We start from the raw sequence: 6,075 nt of genomic DNA, 5'->3' as shown, positions 1-6,075 counted from the left end.
CCAGGCCTGGGTTAGGCCCAATGCATTTAGTCACTTAACTTGAAAACACTACCCACACTGCAATATATTACCAGGGAAGTATTTTCTCATTAATTCAGATGGCCACCTAAGGGCTGCTAACTGGAAAAGTTGCTATAATTTTCTGTATCTGTATATGATAGTTGATTCTAAATACATGCTTTTTCAAGAAATTATTATTGTGTCAGGAACTCTGACATAAACTGACACCAAGATGACAAAGTAGACATAGGTCTCAGTTTAGGGATTCTGCTCCTTATCCATCTCCCTATAATAATGTTCAAATACAGATATAACACCAGATATTTTCTGAGAATGAAGGTCAAAGATCCTTATTGTCACATCTAAAACCTACTAAAACCCTCCTGGGGTGGGAGAAACCAAGCGAAATACTAAATCAGAAAAATGACCAACCATTTAGTCTCACTGGAGTCTTTAGGGTGAAACCAATCAATCACAGGGTGAAATCAATCAACAATTAACACCTATTGTTGACTGTTTTCTTTAGCTTTAGTACTACTGCTACATGCTGTGGAGGACTTCCAGACTCTTAAAAAGGAAATAAACAAGGGCTAAATTCTTGTTTAGGTCACAGTTGCTAAAGGGGTTTCAAGGTTTAAAAAAAGCTTCCTGGGGCCCCTGGGTGGCTCAGTTGGTTAGACTGCCTTCCGCTCAGGTCCTGATCCCGGAGTCTTGGAATCAAGTCTCGCATCAGGCTCCCAGCTCCATGGGGAGTTTTCTCCCTCTGACCTCTGCTCTCATGCTCTCTCACTCTGTCTCTCTCAAATACATAAATAAAATATTTTAAAAGCTTCCTAATCAAAAATCTAGTCAAAATCCAAACCACTGCACCTGCAACCCTACAATGTATTTCCAACAAATGCTTTGTTTACCACATCTGTATCAGCTTACGAAACACCATTAGGTAATAGATGAGTTAAAGATCCAAAATGCACATATTAACAAAGTTTGCTATCAACAGAGAGCACATTTTTTTGTGGCTAGATAAACTTTCTCCTTGCCTTAGATCTAAAATTAGAGCCTTCTCGAAGTCCACTGCAACTACTTCTTAGCTAAGCTGGATCATGTGAGGCCATTTCTACTCTTAAATAGCCACAACTGACAACTTTAAACCCAGCTACCAATTGTAAGCCATCGTTCACTAATGAAGAGATTACTATGAGTTTGTCAGTTCAAAAACAAAATTTTAGAAACAGTAGACTTTATGCTGATAGTAATGGCTTCTTCTGGAAAGTACCATGTATTCCTTCGAGGTTCTTACATTATTTCAAGTCCATCAGTTGATCTTAAGTGACGGGCGTTTAAAGCAGCATCTTGATAAGCTATAGAGATGCAAACATTCGTTAAGGTATGTGTTTGAATCTTTAACTCATTTATTATTTGTTAATGTCATTTATTGTTTAGTAAACACAATATAATACATGCCTGTCCCTACATCTGTCATTTAAGTGTTTAAGAATTGCCTTGAGGGGCACCTGGGTGGCTAACTGGCAAGGCCTCTGCCTTCAGCTCAGGTCATGATCCCAGGGTCCTGGGATCGAGCCCCGCATCAGGCTCTCTCCCTGCTCGGGAGGGAGCCCGCTTCCCTTCCTCTCTCTCTGCCTGCCTCTCTGCCTACTTGTGATCTCTGTCTGTCAAATAAATAAATGAAGTCTTAAAAAAAAAAAAAAAGAATTGCCTTTAGCTGGATAGCTACTCACCTCTATTATTCAGGTGCTGGAGGAAACAAGAGGCTAGCTTCTGCTGGAATGTAGGTGGTTCCCACTGATGCAATGTGAGGGGCAGCACTCACTGACACATCCTTCACAATAACTCTGAAAACCATTTGCGTAGAGGTAAGTAAAGATTCAGAGAGTTGAAGGAAATAGTGAAAATTGAGGAGGACCACAGAAAGGACTGTAGAAGCTGTATATAAGGACTGGATTTAAATCTGTTAACCCAATGTTCTTAAATTCTATTGTGTAGCCAAGATATGGAGGGTTTTTTTTTTTTTTAGCTCTACCTTCATAAAGACTAAAATAAAAATACAGTATTATACTTCAAATTGGTGCATCCAAAACTGTAGCATGAATAAATATCAATGGGAAGGTCTACTTGGAATGCCTGTAGAAGTGAGTTCTGCCCAGATTCAGGGGATTGGATCTGAAGTGGGGCCCGCTTTTTGTTTTGAAAAACTCAAAACCTAAGGAAGAGTTGCAAGAGTAAAGAAATGAACACCAAATCTTTGTCACACTTATCAATTGTTAACCATTTACTACATTTGCTCTCTCTCAGTTTTATGACTTTTTTTTTGAGCTTTCTGCAAATCACCGACATAGTAGTGATACTTGACTCCTAATACTTGACACTACATCAGAAAATAAAGACATTCTCCTTCCATGGAATCACAGGAATATCATTATATCCCCCCCAAGTTTACTATTAAAATAATATCTTCAAAACTATCTACAGTCAACACTTCTCAAGTGTCCCAATAATGTACTTTATAGCCTTAAATAAAATAAATAAAATGTAGGCCCCAAGCAAGGGTTACACATTATATTTAGTGAGCCTGTCCCTGTAGCCTCTTTTAATCTAGAACAGAACACCCCCTTGGAGAAGGAATTTTCTCATTAGAAAGACTATTACATGCATATGTATAATGTGTATATGTGTATGTGCTGTGTGCTTGCATTTCCTGCAATCTCGTTATCTGGTTTGCTTGTTTTTTTCTGTCTTCTAGGACATTCACATTTGTGAAGACTCCAGAGCAGTTTGGTTTCATTTCTTTGTTTTAGTACATCCCACACTTTTAATTTGTCTGATTGTTCCCTCATTATTAGGTTCAATGTCAACATTTTTGGCAAGAATATTACATTTAGGGCATGATGTAGGATCCTCTTCAAGCCATCATATCAGGGGGCACATGGTGTTAGGCTTTCCTTTACTCCTGTGTGATTCTGATTCAGGTTAATCTACAGACAACATTCTGAAGAACGCTTACTTGTAAAACCTTGTGAAGTTGTGTGTTTTATTTGAAGTCATGAAACTTTGCCAGAATTCTCTATGACCAGCTCTAATCCTTTATTGGAAGTGCTAAAACAATCAACAGATAACTATTATGGTATGTAGCATGGTGCTGGGTCCTTCAAGACATCAAGAAAATGAAAAAGGCACAAGTCCCACTTTTGATCCGATAGAGAAAGGAAAAGAAGCACATAAAAAAGAGAAGACTTTTCAATCAGGTGATCAAAGATCAGAAAATTTGACAATACTCAGGAAAAACACATATTCTTTTGCTGGTGGGAGTTTAAATTAGTATAACCTTTTTGAATATATTTTGATAATATGATGAATTAAAATGCACACATTCTTTGACCCAGCAATTCCAACTAGGAATTTTATCCTATGCATATATTAACACAAGAACCCAGAACTCTCTCCTACACTGTCTTCTGCCTCTCTTCCCATTTTCCATCCCTACACCCTCAAAGAACAAGAACATCTATTCCTTGGCACCTGGGTGGCTCAGTCAGTTAAGCATCTGCCTTCCGCTCAGTTCATGATCCCAGGGTCCTGGGATAAAGCCCCACGTGTCCACTCCCTGCTTAATGGGGAGCCTACTTCTCCCTCTGCCTCTGCAGCTCCCCCTGCTTGTGATCTCTGGCTCACGCTCTCAGATAAATAAACTCTTAAAAAAAAAAAAGAGCTCTCTTTTGTCATTATTTTAACAGCCCCCCCCCCCCAAACAACAAAAAACAACAAAAAAACACCCTTGAAACAACTTCAATGCTATCAGAGAGAGACCGGTTAATGAGCTATATGCCATGCACATTATTTAGCCATCAAAAACAATGACTTTCACTTCTAGGAAGATGGCATAGACACACTTTGCCCTATTTCTCCTGCAAAGTACAACTAAAACCCCTGGATATTATGTGTAAAGCAGACAGAAGAAGACAGAAATGGAGAAGGGAAGGCAGGCTGGCTAGAAACCTTGAAGGACACGTGAGTTCCTTGGGTTTTGGTCTTGCCTCATTGGTCCCAGAATGGAACTGAAGAAGTCAGCAACCCAGGAAAGCTAATAGACAAAGGCCACAAAAAGCTCTGACAGCCTTGTCTGGGTCGTCTGAACACGGCCGTGCATGGGGTCAGGCTGAGGCTGCGGCTGAGACCAGGAGCATGCTGAAGAAAATGCGCCTGTGCTCTGAGCTGCCCACAGGACTGAGGTAGGCTGCATGGGCCCTGAGTCAGGTGGGCACTGAGCAGTCCCCTCGGCACCGCCTGGACCCTGGAATTGCCCATGCTCTGGGGTCCCTCTACAAACGCAGCCACCAGACCAGGCCCACTGGGGTCCTAGAGGGTGCTGGGGTCACTACATCTTCCCAGGCCAAGGAGATGAGTTTTGATGCACCAGTCAAGCTCTGCAGGTAAAAAGTTGCCATCACAGGGGACAGGGCACTCTGCTCCTCTTGTCTCTGTTTTTATTCCTCATGGAAAAAAAAAAAAAAAGCTGGTGCTTCTCTTCACATCAGCCCAAACACTTCTCTGGCAACGTTTGAATCTGTTCCTTGGTTTCCTCTGGTGACATTCTCTCCTCCAGCTCCTTTTCCTTCCTTTCCTCCTGCCCTTCCCTCATCTTCTGTCCTATCATCCTGTCCACCTCTTCCACCTTGTGCCATGTCCTCCCCCACTACAGGGTAAGGCAGCCCTTTGACCATGGTGGTGGAGAGCTTGGGGGCACTTCAGGATGTGGCCATGGTGCTAGATGCCAGACTCGGGATGCGGCTGCAGCGAGGCAGCCGTTCAGGGAAGATGGTCCCTGGCCCGGGTGGAAGTCTAGCCTCTGGACTGTGGACCCTCAGGGCGCTATGGACAGCCCTCAAGCAGCCAAGGATCAACCCCATGCAAGGAAAAATCTTTGCTCTCTGAAATACTCTGTTAAAGGGATGAAAAGACAAGCTACAGAATGGGCGAAAATATTTGCAAACCATCTATCTGATAAAGTACAGTTATCCTTTGAACAATACAGGTTTGAATTGTACAGGCCCACTTGCAGATTTTTTTTCAATAAATACAGTGCAGTACTGTAAAATGCATTTTCACTTCCCTAGGACTTTCTTTTTTTTAAGAGTTTATTTGTTGATGGGTGGGAGAGAGCATGAGTAGGGGGAGGAACAGAGGGAGAAGAAGAGGGAGGGGCAGACTCCCTGCTGAGAGCAGAGCCTACCACGGGCTTGATCCAAGGACCTTAAGATCTTGACCTGAGCCGAAGTCATAGGCTTAATGAAGGGAGCCACCCAGGCGCCCCTCCTTATGACTTCTTTAATAACGTTTTTTTCTCTGGCTTACTTTATAAGAAAACAGTATATAGTACATATAACATACAAAATTGACTATTTTGACTATTTTTTTATTTTGACTATTTTTTAAAGTTTATTATTTTTTTAAGGTTTTAAAAGTTGACTATTTCTTAAAGTTTATTATTATTTACTTTTTACTAATCTCTACACCCAGTGTGGGCCTCCCACTTATGACCCTGAGATCAAGAATCACATGCTCTTCCCACTGAGCCAGCTAGACACCCTGTTAATGAACTATTTATGCTATCGGTAAAGCTTCTGGTCCACAGAGGTTATTAATAGTTAAGGTTTGGGGGGAGTCAAAAGTTATGTAGGAATTTTTGACTGCATGGGGGATCAGTGCCCCAACTCCTGCATTGTTCAAATGTCAACTGTACTAGTATCTAGATATATTAAAACTCAAAAACTCAATAGTAAAAAACCAAACAATCCTACTAAAATGTGAGAGAGAACTGATAGACATTTCACTGAAGAGGATGGATAGAGGGCAAATAAGCAAGTGCAAAGAGGTTATAGATCATTAGCCATTTCAGAAATGTGAATAGATACCACAGTGAGTGGAGCTTGGGTGGCTCAGTTGGTTAAGCATCCAACTGTTGGTTTCAGCTCAAGTCATGATCTCAGGGTTCATGAGATTGAACCACATGTTGGGCTCCATGCTAGGTGTAGAACCCTTTTCCCTGCCTCCCTCCAA

This window comes from Mustela nivalis (genome assembly GCF_964662115.1).
Source record: "Mustela nivalis genome assembly, chromosome: 1".
Classification (NCBI taxonomy): Eukaryota; Metazoa; Chordata; class Mammalia; order Carnivora; family Mustelidae; genus Mustela; species Mustela nivalis.
Note: the sequence above shows the minus strand (reverse complement) of the source record.